Below are 14,346 nucleotides of genomic sequence, written 5' to 3' on the forward strand. Positions count from 1 at the left end.
TGACAGGATAATGTTCTGGAATGTTCTGGAATCTCAATCACCCACATTCTGGTTCCAACCTCTCTGGGGTCTACATGCTGAGAATCTCCCACCTGGTGTAGGCTTTAGTATTTACAAAATAACTCAAGGAGATGGCTTGGGATAATATCTAGAGTCCTCGAGGAGGAATTAAATGTCTTTGGCCTTGTTTGACCGCTAAACTATTATTTTGTCTTGCTTGACTGCTTTGTTTCTACATTTTCTGAGTTCCCTGAGTATCTGCTCTTTGGAACTCGGGGAAGGCCCAGGAGGCTGCAGTTTATCTCCATAGCCTCTGTTCCCCTTCAACGATAAGCAGGGGACACTGAGGCCTCTGTCATTGGGAGAGACCCTGCTTGGCTTCACTCTCATGAGTAAACAAGGTCTCTCAAATCCCATTCAACCCTTGGATTTTTTGGTTTTCTGGTTTCCACCTTCTACCACTGAACAGCATTTTCACTGTCCAGGTCCACTATTTCGCAAACTCTACAGCTCTTTCTGCCAAAACCAAATGCTCTCTCGTCTCTTCTCCCAATATGATTAACTCACACAACCTTGAACCAAAATATACATCCACACGCCAGCAGCCAATGTTTTAGCTCCTCTTCTGTCAACATTGTCTCTCAGCCTGGGGCCAAAAAAGTCAGAAAGACCAGTGCCAAATAGTGTTGTGCTTTTCATATTGACTCTCCTGCTTAAAATTAATTTGTTTATAGACTTTTGAATATTTTATTTGTACTAAGTATTTTTGTTTTCCTCTTGAGCTATCTCTCTAGCTGCTTTTTATTTTTCCAAATGCTTTAAAGACAATGGGGTTGGATTTAAAATATGTTCTACTATGTTCTATTTATTTGTCTGGGTCATGGAAATTTCTGACTTTCAAAAGGTCAATGTGTGCATTTAACCATACAAATAGCCAAAATAAAAATACCACAGTATTTAAATTTTTATCTGCTTTTCAAGCCAGCTCTCCAAACCTAGTCATTTTTAATATCTAAGTCCTCTATGTACAGCCACATAAAATCTTCTCCAACTTGTCTAATGCAGGAGATTCCCAGTGTATTGTGATTTATCTTTTTTCCATAGCTATAACACTTGTCACAAACTCCAGTTCAAAAAGTAACTGAAAAGCAGACAGAAAGCCATAGAGTGAAAATAATCAGGCTTTTATTTGCTGTGTATATAAATGATGTTTAAATGGACAGCCTGTAAGATCTTGTGCTAATGTTTGCATCTACAGAGATTCAGATACAATCTGTGATTCAGTCTATGATTATGCTCAGAGCAGTTTCAGGTGAAGTACTTTTTATGAAAAGATTGTAGCTATCTGGGAATGTGTAAGCTGTCTTACAGTAATTACTGTAGCATCAGTGAATCAGAATATTCGGCTTACTAGAAAATTCATTTTCTAACTCTCCTTTATATGAAGGAGAAAAGGGGAGGAGCCTGGTGGGGCCGGGTAGGACCCGCTCCCTGCCCTAGAAGCCAAACTAGCGAATCTGACTTCAAACACGCCCTGCGCTCTGTTATTCCAGGTTAGCCATTTGTTCTTCTTTACTCCGTCCTCAACTTGGTTTTCTTCTGTGCTGCTGTCAGAGTACACTCTTATCTTCTAAACACAGCACCTCTTAAAATTGCACTCTGTTTTCTGTTTTTCTATGTAAAATTTTGTCCCTTCACTTTAGTTCTCTGGGCCAGAGCCTATATTTTTAATCCTAGCCACAGGTGTGTCAGGAATCATCTCAAAAGAACCCGTAAAACTGTCCCTCATTGTTTAGTTGCGATCACTGAAGTTGGTAGAGGTGAAATAATTTGGACAAAGTCAAGACGTACAGTTAGCAAGGGAGTGAATTAGAATTTTCACCAAGATTTGACACCTCCCCAGGGCTGTGTTCATTTCCTCAGTAGAACAGAATAGAGGCACTCTGTAATTTTCAGTATATAGAGAATCTCCGTCAACAAGAATCCAAATAACTGTGATCCTCATTTTTTAGGTTGAAATTATTTTTTAAGAGAAAGAGGAAAATTATAAGAATGGTAACTCTATTAATAGTAAATAAAATATAAGCATGTATATATACAATCCCAGGGAGTACTCTGTCCTTCCCTTAAAACATATGTGGTCTAAAATTCTACTGTTTAATATTATAAGTATTATAGAATGATTAGTATTTTCAAAAAAAACTCCAAGGCTTTTAAATAAATCAATGCCAAAATATAAATGGCGAATTAATACTAATACAGGGAAGTAGACTTACATATTTTATTTCATTTAAAGAAAGTTTAAATCTTATACTTTATTGATTTACAGCAGCCTAACTGTTCTCATAGATATGCTTTTTTGGGGATTGACGTATTCACACTGCTAGAACTCTGCTCGATATTCTTTAATAACCTAAATGGGAAAAGAACTTGAAAAAGAACAGATACGTGTATGTGTATGACTGAATCACTTGCTGTGTACCTGAAACTAACACAATACTTACTGTTTTATCAACTATACTCCAAAATAAAATTGTTTTAAAGTGACCTTCATTTCTAATTGCTTATTGTAGGGGAAAAAAAAGAAAAGCATAAAGATATTCAAAATATTCTTTATTCTGCTGTGAACATTTTACCATGTCACTTATAATTCTTTACTTGCATAAATTATACATAAGTTAAAATATTCTCATGTGCATATACCATATATTACTTTATATTTTCTCAGTTGAACTGTTATTCATGATGAGATAATGAATATATTTGGCTTAGATCCCTAGAAGTCGAATCATTGGGTCAAAGAGTAGAAACCTGTTCAAAGTTCTTGAGAAGTATTGTTAGATTACTTTTCAGTAATTTCACACCATTTTTCACTCCAGGAGGAACCTTATCAGACAATTACCAGCAGTGAGTATTATTATAGCCATAAAGATTTATAATATGGCTTCATTCTAAATTATGTGCTTTGTCAGTTTTGAGAAATGACCCTCTTTTGGTTCGTGGAACACATTTCCCTAAAGGTTTCATTGTCTATATAAATGAGTAAAAATGTAGCAGGTATTGTGCTAAGAGATAAAATGATCTCTTAATTATAATCATACTTCATATAATAATATATATTTATAAACAAATAACATACTGCCTGCATGCCAAGTTGCTTCAGTTGTGTCCGACTCTTTTGTGACCCTGTGGATGGAAGCCCGCCAGAGCCCACAGTCCATGGAATTCTCTAGGCAAGAATACTGGAGTGGGTTGCCATTTCCTTCTCCAGGGGATCTTCCCGACTCTGGGATCGTACCCGTGTCTCTTACATCTCCTGCATTGGCAGCCAGGTTCTTTACCACTAGCGCCATGTGGGAGGCCCAAATAATACACTAATGTGTTAAAAATATATATTTAGATAAAAATAAATTAGATATATAATGATTTTCTAGATGAAGAAATTTTCTGTCTTAGAAAAGTTTAGCCCCTTGGCTAAGATAACCCAGGTGGTGTTAATTGGTATAGCTTCAACCAGGTCTGACTCTGAAGCATCTACAAAGTTTTATTTATTTATTTTTCATCAGAAACTGAGGAAGCTCAGGCACTCAAGATTCACCCCACTGACATTTTCCTACATTATTATAATATTCTGATTTCTTCCTTCCCATTTATTTTTCAGATGAACTGTTTACAATGATTTTGTCAGTTCCCTCAAAATTGGCAGTTTGACTGATGTTGCATCAAATTCAAGAAAAATAGCATCTGGATAGTTTTAGATCTTCAGCTGCATCATGTCCTTAAGTGCCTTATTTAATTCTGTGGTTCCCTCTGCTGTAGCTTCTTCACCTCTCTTGTTAGGGCATTTTTACTTGTTTGTTTGTCCCATAATAACCAGGAGCATTTCTTTACTATATTTTAATTGACTGTAGTTAGCATTGATTTGCCCTGGAGGAGGGCATGGCAACCCACTCCAGTGTCCTTGCCTGGAGAATCCCCATGGACAGAGGAGCCTGGTGGGCTACAGTGCATGGGGTCGCAAAGAGATGGACACGACTGAGTGGCTAAGAACAGCCCAGCACTGATTTGTGTATGTTTATTTGTATTTGTTTTTAGTTAAAATTTTAGTTTTCCAATTGATTTTCTAAGGTTTTCCAACAAGACAACTGTGTCTGCAATATTTTCTTCCCTTAATTCCTACTATTTCTTATCTCTATCTTTTCCATCTTTCACTGAATTAGGGAAACTCCTAGAACAGTGTTAAATTTTGATGATATGGTAATTATAAAGAATATTGCTTTTTTTCCTTTACTGTACTGAAATTATTTCTAGCATTTTGCCCTTAAGTTAGTATAGATGCATATGTGTGTGTGTGTGTGTGTGTGTTTTAAAGTGTAATAAAACTTATAAATAATGCAGTTAGTAGAAATCCTACCTTGACTTTCCCATTTTGTCAATTTTTCCTTTTTAGTATTTTCATGAACAATTTAGTGGTGACTTGGAAACAGAACATGGGCTCCAAAACTTGCTGCTACTTTGACTCTGAAATTGAGCACATAATTTTTAGGAAGGTTTTCAACAAATGATGCAATACATTATTGCCTAATTAACTTTAAAATTTAATTCATTTCCCTAAGCAACTCAGTCTCCTGAGGTAAGATTGTAATCAGCTTTTCCTAATTAGATTTATCCCACACTCCATTATTTTCCATTACCCATATTCTTTCCACCTCCCACTAGAATGTATAGTGTTCCAGACCAGGACTAAAGGAAGTCAAATGTGGAATTAATAAGGAAAAAGCCTCTTGAACCCACTGATTTCTGTTGAGGACGAGAAGTGCTTGGTTCTAGCTGTTCTCATAGCCTGAGCTCTTGATAATGTCACACTCAAGTCTAGCCAAATGACTATAAAGAACTGGGGCTTCCTGAGGATAAAAATAGATGGACTTTTCCATCAGTGGATGAGTGCATAAAGAATATGTGATTTTATGTATATGTATGTATATATACACCCATATGTGTATATACATAGCTTTCCTGGTAGCTCAGCTGGTAAAGAATCTGCCTGCAGTGCAGGAGACCCCGGTTGGATTCCTGGGTCGGGAAGATCTGCCGGAGAAGGGATCGGCTATATAGATAAGCACAAATGAATGCTAACTATAGTCAATTAGAATATAATTAAGAAAAGCTTTCATTCATTATGCTGTTGCAAATTTGTTATTACATGTTTGTCCAAACTCGCAGGTTGTACCATACCAAGAGTGAACCCTAATGTAAATTATGAACTTCAGACGATGATGGTGGGGGATGTTGATAGTGGGGAGGTTGTGCACGTGGAGGGGGCAGGGTGTGTATAGGAACTCTGTACACTTTCATTCCTTTTTTCTGTGGACCCAAAAGTGCTCTAAAAGTTAAGTTTATTAAAAACATACCTAACTAATATAATTTTATATGTCAATTGTATATAGATAATAAGAAAGTAAACACACACACAAATATTACACACAGGCTTAATAATACCTCGACGTCATGCCCAGAGTGTCCATTCACTCCATCTTTGCTCCTATTGAATGTCTAGCATCTTTCCACCCAACGTTGCTACACGTGTCACTGTGTAGGATGCTAAATCCAACAGGGCTAATGTCTCAGGACTGCTCTCTGCTCCCTAATCTGTCTTCCCGCCCCCCTTTCCTTCTCTTTCTTTTTTTAATTCCTGAGCTTTCACCCCACACCATTTTCCCTATCATGAAACATCTGAAGAGGGTCCTTCTGTAAAAATAATCTTGACCCCTAAACTCTGAGACACCTCATGAGTCCTTTCCTCATTCACCTCATTTAAATAGGCTCACGGTATTTTCACTGTGCCTGAAATATGAAGCAAGCAGAAATGCTTCATCTTTCTGTAATGGTCTGAGTGGAATATTTAAAACCTGCCCCTTTGCTGAAAATCCAGAAAATTATTCTATAAACAGCAATCATTTAAGTGAATAAAGGAGTGACAGGGAATAAGACTGACAACAGAAGAGTCCCTATTATGGAGCAGATGGTGTCATTTGCTTCATCTTACAGGGAGCCCTTTATAGGGCTTCACAAGAACCCCTGGAACCTCTGCAGAGTGGGTTATCTTCATCTCAAGTACATAGTGAATTGTACAGTTTTGCTTTCCTCTTCGGCTTTTACTTTGGCTTCCAGGGAGCTCAGAATGGAACAGGAAGAGCTCAGCTTGCAGGAGTACATGCCCATCTGGCACACATGGTGAATAATAATGTCACCTCTATTTTTTTCTGATTTTTCTACTTTATATTTTGTTTTCCCTTATTTCCTCATCAATTTTCGTGGCATGATTTTCTGCAAGTCCACAAGATATAGAAAGGAGAGAAGAGTACATTTTAAACTGACAGTCCAATTCTCAGCATGAGTGTCTCTCACTTTGCAAATTTTGGGGGGCCATTTGAATCATCTAACTGTCTTCTCTCTGCCATTTGATCTACTCTTGAATCACATAAGCTCACCGAGTGCAACATCAATGTGAATGTGAGCTTAAATCAACATAAGAAGCAATCAAAATGGTCAGAAAAGCACCTCATGTAATGAATTTCCAAAGCAAGTGAAAATGACTTTAGTATTTCCTGTATTGTTATTATTAACACTGCTATTTTCTGAACTATTTTTTTCCTTTTTTTTTTTTGGCAGGTACATTGTACTTATTTTGAAAAAGAAATCTAACCAAAATTTGGTTTGAAAGAAACCCTTCCCCTTCATAACACAATATAGGAATCAGTCAGAATTGCAGCCACATTCATTCTAGCTTTATTCTTCTTGTTTTAATGTGACCATGGAAACATGGATAGTAGCTAATAAGCCCCTGATGGTACTCAGGCCTTGCATTTGATTTTAACTGTCCTCCTGTATCTATCATTAATGCTGGGTTAATTGCAGCACGTAATTTACCAGATGGCAACAGTAGGTTTGTGTAATATAATTTTTTTATTCAGATCTACAACAGTGTCTTGTGCATAATAGATGCTTTGTCTCTGCTGACTGAATGACAGTGAGAATAAAGATTGAATGAATGGTGAATAAAACCAATCGGGCTAAAGCTTAAACATGAACTCTGGCAAGGCTGTTTAATGGAAAAGAATTCCACTGTGGGCAACTCAGAATCCTTGTTATAAAACACCTGTTCAAAAGAGAACTCAATTTTCCCTTAACGTTCCAGGTGCCAGGACATAGCTGCAGGCTTTTGGCATTCTTGGGAACAGACATTATTTAAACTGAATCCCTGATGAGGGTCTCTGATGAGATGGTCTAAAGTCCTACAGGCACTTAAATTTTATCCCATGTGCCAACTGTTTTTCCTTACTCTCTGAAGATTGTAGGAAAGGAGGTTGAAAAAGAACCGTATGCTTTCAAGTTGTGATGCTGCAGAAGAATCTTGAGAGTCCCTTGGATGGCAAGGAGATCAAACCAATCAGTCCTAAAGGAAATTAATCCTGAATATTCATTGGAAGGACTGATGCTGAAGCTGAAGCTCCAATACTTTGGTCACTTGATGCAAAGAGCCGACTCACTGGAAAAAGACCCTGATGCTGGGAAAGACTGAGGGCAGGAGGAGAAGGGGACGACAAGAGGATGAGATGGTTGGATGGCGTCACCGACTCAATGGACATAAGTTTGAGCAAACTTCAGGAGATGGTGAAGGACAGAGAAGCCTGGCGTGCTGCAGTCCACGGGGTTTCAAAGAGTCAGACACAAAAGAGCACCTGAACAACAACAAGGGAAGGAAACAAAGAACTCAGCATCCAAGCTCCATGTGATATGCTCAGGGCTGGCTACGTAATTTGAGAGAAACCTAGTACCTAAATGTGAAGTCTTTTGTTCAGAATTATTAAGAATTTCAAGATCGTGAGAACAGAGCATTAAGCCAAGCATAGGGTCCTTCTTTGGAGAAGGAAATGGCAACCCACTCCAGTACTCTTGCCTGGAGAATTCCATGGACAGAGGAGCCTGGTGGGCTGCCATCTATGGGGTTGCCCAGAGTTGGACACGACTGAAGTGACTTAGCAGCAGCAGCAGCAGGGTCCTTCTTAAGTGCAAGGCCATTTATGACAACACAGGGTGCGCACCCATGTAACCAGTCTCAGATATATGTTCTTAAGTCTCTTGCTGTTTCTGAGCAAAGAAAATTGAATAGGTCTGATGCAAGCAATTTTTATTCTAATGTAGTGCCATTCAATAGGACTTTCCGTGATGACTGAAATGGTCTATATCTATGCTAATATATAGCCACTAACTACCTAAGGCCATTGAGCACTTAAAATGTGGGTAGTGGGACTTGAAATTCTAGTAATGCCACTGAAGAATTATGTATGGTAGTCACTCAGTCATGTCCAACTCTTTGCAACCCATGGACTGTAGCCCATCAGGCTCCTCCATCCATGGAGTTCTTCAGGCAAGAAGATTGGAGTGGGTTGCCATTTCCTTCTCCAGGGGATCTTCCCGACCCAGGGATCGAACCCAGATCTCCTACACTGCAGGTAGACGCTTTACCATCTGAACCACCTGGAAAGCCTGAAGAATTATATTCCAATTTAACTTTACCTGACATAAATTTAAGCAGCTACATGCAAACATGGCTAGTGGCTGCCATATTGGACATTTAGAAGTTTAATGAATCAACGGATCTACAGACAGCAAAGAAAACAGTTCCATAAAGAATTTGTAGCAGTTTTTGTAGCAATGAAATTTGTAACAGTGAAAAGCAAACAATGCCTTTTATGTTAACTGCTTTGGCTGTTAGCCTGCTTACCTAATGGAGAGTTGCATAATATCTTCTAAACTCATAAATAGAACAAAAAGTTTCTTTAAGATACAGAACTGTGAAATTTGGAGGAGATCCCTGCCTCCAAAATTTCCTAAGGATAGAGAGTTTCCATGGCAACGAAGAATCCATCCAAATGTAATTAAACGTGAATGACGAGGTTATCTGTATCATTCAGTTCTAGTACATTTTACCTTTAATTGTATTTTTCCAAGCTACCCTTGTGCTAATACGTCAGACAATATTTGTTCAGGATGGAGGCTGACAAAATTCTGTAGGAAGAAGAAACAAGGACACAGTCATCTTGAAGGGAGCTCTGCAGATGGAATAAAACAAGAAGAAAAGATGTGTTCATTTGCTCCTCTTTGGAATTCCTTCAAGTCAGGATGAGAAGGCCAGCCATTATTTTAGGGTTTTTTTTTTCACTTCTTACTATCACATTTCTCCATTTCAGACTCTTGCCAGGATTTACTTCTGAAACGCCTCTTCCTTGAGTCCAAGAAGCATCTGTTCTGGTTCCCCAGTTGGTTCCAGTGTCCCAGCCAGTCCTGTGAATCCTTTCTGGTCCTTCCCACCTGGCCCCAGGCCATGGGGGACTTTGGGAGGCCCTAGAGGTCACCATCACTGTTGTCCTGCTTTAATTGGAGAGAAATTGGTTTTGTTATACATAAAAAGTTTGTAATTAAAAAGAAATGCACAATAAATACTAGCGGCATGAGTGCATGAGAAGAGTTTCTTGCATCTTTGCTTTGTTTCCGTTGCAAATCACAGACTGACACCACCGGAAATGGCTGAAGTGAGCTAATTTATTGCTAGAAAAAAACAACCAGAGCAACCACCAGACCAGCATCATCCTCCAAGGGAAGTAATGTGAATGCTTTAAATAGCAACTGTCTGTGCTTGGGATGTGGAGAAAACCCGGCCACACGGGGCCACGGAAGATGCAGTGGCAAAAGAGACAAAAAGGAAGGGATGAAGGGAGGGAAGGTGGAGGGAGGCGTGTGATGAAACTCTGAACTGGTTCAAGGGGACCGCTGATACCTATCCTAAACCTCCCACTCAGTCTCACAGGATGAACTCCGAAATTCCTTATTTGCTCTGGCGTTGGCCTCAGGCAACAGTATCCTGGATTTTCTTTAGTTTGTATTGTTCAACCATAAAGGTGGCTACAAACAAACAAACAGGTGGGTCTCTGGGCAGCAAGTATTATGAGTATCACTTACATTAAGGGAAAAACCTTACCCCAACTCACTGATTCTCAGGAGCAAGGGAGTCCAAGCCCAGCCGAGGAGGTTTTTGAATATCAAGATCAGGGGGAAGGCTGGCTTTTTCTCCCGAGATTCACACACAGATTTGGATGCATTCCGTTAGGAGTGGGATCCCATTTCCCTTCTTTGGAGATGTTCCATGTGCAATGCAACTTTGCCTGTGGGCTCACTTTGCACAATGAAAGACCAAGAGGCAGGAAAAATGCATCTTCTCTTCTTTAAAATGTCTGTTTCTTTTCCTTAAATCTAGAACAGTGTCGTCCCCTCTCCCCCAATTTTTGTCTTTTGAGACAAACCTTTTTGCTGCATTCAAACCTATTTTTGTGGAATACCTGTGATGTGGACTTGTCTGATTGCCACTCCATAATATAATGCAGGGCTTCACAGGTGGCGCTAGCAGTAAAAAACAAAACAAAACAAAACAAAACAAAAAAAAACCCGCCTGCCAATGCAAGAGAAGTAAGAGACACAGGTTCAATCCCCGGGTCAGGAAGATCACCTGGAGGAGGGCATGGCAACCCACTCCAGTATTATTACCTGGAGAATCCCATGGACAGAGGAGTCTGGCGAGCTGCAGTTCATGGGATCACAAAGAGCATGCAAAATCCAAATCAACTTTTACATGGGGATGCAAGAGGATGATTTTCTAATTCTGTCTTTCTACTTTCATTAACTAGTATCCTATAAAAAGTGGCTACTCCCCTTCCTCCCTTATTTTTAGAGATATTTTAAAATATCTCTATGGACTCTTAGATTCAGATTTTTCAACCCCTTTTTTTGTTGGACATTATATCCTTTGCCTTGAGATATATTTACTAAATTAGTCACCTGTGAAACAACACTTGGGTGAAATGCTCTTGGGGAAAAGCATTCTGTGGTCAAGTAATTTGGAGCTGGAAAGTACCTGCCATCTCTCTTGAAGTTGCCTCGTGTACATCAGAATATTGAAGACTCCAAGGAATTCTACAGGAAAGAACCTGCGTAATTTTGTTTAACCAGGTATTTCCCAAACTTACTTGACCATGGAATTCTTTTTCTTTTTTCACCACAGACATAGTGCTTGGTGAAATATGTTTAGGGAAACACTGGCCAAGAACCAAACTTGTTAATTAAGTGTTTCACTAATAATATGAAACAGACTTCCCTGGTGGCATAGTGGTTAAGACTGCATGCTCCCAATGCAGGGGGCCCAGGTTTGATCCCTGGTCAGGGAACTAGATCCCACATGTCTCAACTAAGACCTGGTGCAGCCAAAATAAATAAAATAATGAATAATAGTAACAGTAGCTGTATTTCCCTTTGGTCAACAATTTCTGTATGAGTAATTATTCTATAATCATTCCATGTTAAGTTCAGCTCAGCATACTATTGAGGGCCTGAAAGTCAAGAACAACCCTGAGTAAGGGAGGATTCCTTTATAAGAATCCAGAAAACAACTAACTATAAAAGAAAAGATTGATACATTAACTTCATTAAAATTAAGAACTTCTGAGGAGGCTTTGGGGGAGAATGAATATATGTGTATGTATGGCTGAGTCCCTTTGCTGTTCCCCTTTAACTACCACAACATTGTTGATTGATTATTAGTTCAGTTCAGTTGGGCTTCCCTGGTAGCTCAGACGGTAAAGCGTCTGCCTACAATGTGGGAGACAGGGGTTCGATCCCTGGGTCAGGAAGATCCTCTGGAGAAGGAAATGGCAACCCACTCCAGTATTCATGCCTGGAAAATCCCATGGACCGAGGAGGCTGGTGGGCTATAGTCCATGGGGTCGCAAAGAGTCGGACATGACTGAGCGCCCTCACGTCACGTCACATCGTCAGTTCAGTTGCTCAGTTGTGTCTGACTCTTTGTAACCCCATGGACTGCAACACACCAGGCCTCCCTGTCCATCAGCAACTCCTGGAGTTTACTCAAACTCATGTCCATTGAGTCGGTGATGCCATCCAACCATCTCATTTTCTGTCATCCCCTTCTCCTCCCACCCTCAATCTTTTCCAGCATCAGGGTCTTTTCAAATGAGTCAGTTCTTCACATCAGGTGGCCAAAGTATTGAAGTTTCAGCTTCAGCATCAGTCCTTCCAATGAATATTCAGGGCTGATTTCCTTCAGGATGGACTGGTTGGATCTCCTTGCAGTCCAAGGGACTCTCAAGACTTCTACAACACCACAGTTCAAAAGCATCAATTCTTTGGTGCTCAGCTTTCTTTATAGTCCAACTTTCACATCCATACATGACTACTGGAAAAACCATAGCTTTGACTAGATGGACCTTTGTTGGCAAAGTAATGTCTCTGCTTTTTAACATGCTGCTTAGGTTGGTCATGACTTCTCTTCCAAGGAGCAAGCATTTTTTAATTTCATGGCTGCAGTCACCATCTGCAGTGATTTTGGAGCTCCCCAAAAATAAAGTCTGTCACTGTTTCCACTGTTACCACATCTATTTGCCATGAAGTGAAGGGACCAGATGCCATAATCTTCGTTTTCTGAATGTTGAGCTTTAAGCCAACTTTTTCACTCTCCTCTTTCACTTTCATGAAGAGGCTCTTTAGTTCTTCTTCGCTTTCTGCCATAAGAGTGGTGTCATCTTCTTATCTGAGGTTATTGATAATTTCTCCCAGCAATCTTGATTCCAGCTTGTGCTTCATCCAGGCCAGAATTTCTCATGATGTACTCTGCATGTAAGTTAAATAAGCAGGATGACAATATACAAGCTTGATGTACTCCTTTCTTGATTTGGATCCAGTCTGTTTTTCCATGTCCAGTTCTAACTGCTGCTTCTTGACCTGAATACAGATTTCTCAGGAGGCAGGGCAGGTGATCTGGTATTCCCATCTCTTTCAGAATTTTCCACAGTTTATTGTGATCCACACAGTCAAAGGTTTTGGCATAGTCAATAAAGCAAAAGTAGATGTTTTTCTGGAACTCTCTTGCTTTTTTGATGATCCAACAGATATTGGCAATTTGATCTCTGGTTCCTCTGCCTTTTCTAAATCCAGTTTGAACATCTGGAAGTTCATGGTTCACGTATTGTTGAAGCCTGGCTTGGAGAATTTTGAGCATTACTTTACTAGTGTGTGAGATGAGTGCAATTGTGCGGTAGTTTGAGCATTCTTTGGCATTGCCTTTCTTTGGGATTGGAATGAAAACTGACCTTTTCCAGTCCTGTGGCCACTGCTGAGTTTTCCAAATTTGCTGGCATATTAAGTGAAGCACTTTCACAGCATCATCTTTCAGGATTTGAAATAGCTCAACTGGAATTCCATCACCTCCATTATCTTTGTTTGTAGTGATGCTTCCTAAGGCCCACTTGACTCCACATTCCAGGATGTCTGGCTCTAGGTAAGTGATCACTCATCATGATTATTTGGGTCATGAAGATCTTTTTTTGTATAGTTCTTCTGTGTATTCTTGCCACATCTTCTTAATATCTTCTCCTTCTTTTAGGTCCGTACCATTTCTGTCCTTTATTGAGCTCATCTTTGCATGAAATGCTCCCTTGGTATCTCTAATTTTCTTGAAGAGATGTCTAGTCTTTCCCATTCTATTGTTTCCCTCTATTTCTTTGCATTGATCACTGAGGAAGGCTTTCTTATCTCTCCTTGCTATTCTTTGGAACTCTGCATGAAATGCTCCCTTGGTATCTCTAATTTTCTTGAAGAGATGTCTAGTCTTTCCCATTCTATTGTTTCCCTCTATTTCTTTGCATTGATCACTGAGGAAAGCTTTCTTATCTCTCCTTGCTATTCTTTGGAACTCTGCATTCAAATGGGGATATCTTTCCTTTTCTCCTTTGCTTTTCACTTCTCTTCTTTTCACAGCTATTTGTAAGGCCTCGTCAGACAAGCATTTTGCCTTTTGCATTTCTTTTTCTTGGGAATGATCTTGATCACTGCCTCATGTACAGTGTCACGAACCTCCATCCATAGTTCATCAGGCACTCTGTCTATCAGATCTAATCCCTTGAATCTATTTGTCACTTCCACTGTATAATCGTAAGGGATTTGATTTAGGTCATACCTGAATGGTCTAGTGGTTTTCCCTATTTTCTTCAATTTAAGTCTGAATTTGGCAATAAGGAGTTCATGATCTGAGCCACAGTCAGCTCCCACTCTTGTTTTTGCTGACTATATAGAGCTTCTCCATCTTTGGCTGCAAAGAATATAATCAATCTGATTTTGGTATTGACCATCTGGTGATGTCCATGTGTAGAGTCTTCTCTTGTGTTGTTGGAAGAGGGTGTTTGCTATGACCAGTGCATTCTCTTGGCAGAAGTGTAT

Source organism: Cervus canadensis, chromosome 9, assembly GCF_019320065.1.
Source record: "Cervus canadensis isolate Bull #8, Minnesota chromosome 9, ASM1932006v1, whole genome shotgun sequence".
Lineage (NCBI taxonomy): Eukaryota > Metazoa > Chordata > Mammalia > Artiodactyla > Cervidae > Cervus > Cervus canadensis.